The 221-nt window shown below is 34.4% G+C and overlaps 1 long non-coding RNA gene across 1 annotated transcript in view; it reads left to right on the top strand.

Moving 5' to 3' along the window:
- The window catches only part of LOC119590553, an 89,034-nt gene that overhangs the window by 29,820 nt on the left and 58,993 nt on the right, over positions 1 to 221 (top strand). The window lies entirely within an intron of this gene.

Raw genomic sequence — 221 nt, 5'->3', positions numbered from 1 at the left:
TGGAATGGAAACTACCATTTTTTCCCTTATGTTTTGTTTTGATTTAAAAGTGTCATGCTAATTGTTAAAAATCCGTCTGTGATAAGGAATTAAGTGTAGAACCTGGCCTTGTATAAAAAAAAATAAGGTTTTATGCATTTTCGTTGGCATTTGATACTGGTAAGTGCGGGAACATTCTCTTGGAGTAATACTTTTCGAAGTGACAGCGATTGCAGAACTAG

The sequence above is a fragment of the Penaeus monodon genome, chromosome 27, assembly GCF_015228065.2.
Source record: "Penaeus monodon isolate SGIC_2016 chromosome 27, NSTDA_Pmon_1, whole genome shotgun sequence".
Taxonomy (NCBI): Eukaryota; Metazoa; Arthropoda; class Malacostraca; order Decapoda; family Penaeidae; genus Penaeus; species Penaeus monodon.
This window is presented reverse-complemented; position numbering and strand designations above follow the sequence as displayed.